Consider the following 305-nt stretch of genomic DNA (forward strand, 5'->3'; position numbering starts at 1 on the left):
ATCCTCCCAAGGTGCGGTTTCGATCACATGCCCTCCTGCTCAGAAGCCTCCAAGAGCCAGATCTGGCTGGCAAGTGATGAATATCTATGGACTGATGCTAAAGAGCTCACTCAAACTGCTAAGAAGAACCTCAGGACTTCAACAGATAAACAGGTGAGGGATGTGGACAACTCTTTTGCTCAGGAGAAGAAGCAGAGAGTTGACACATATTTAGAAAATAGTTCCACCTGTTAGAAATGAAAGCAGCCTTGGGATAACATTTCATGCTTACTAAATTAGCAGAATTTACAAACATCGTCACCCAG

This window comes from Pteropus vampyrus, unplaced genomic scaffold (genome assembly GCF_000151845.1).
Source record: "Pteropus vampyrus isolate Shadow unplaced genomic scaffold, Pvam_2.0 Scaffold352, whole genome shotgun sequence".
Classification (NCBI taxonomy): domain Eukaryota; kingdom Metazoa; phylum Chordata; class Mammalia; order Chiroptera; family Pteropodidae; genus Pteropus; species Pteropus vampyrus.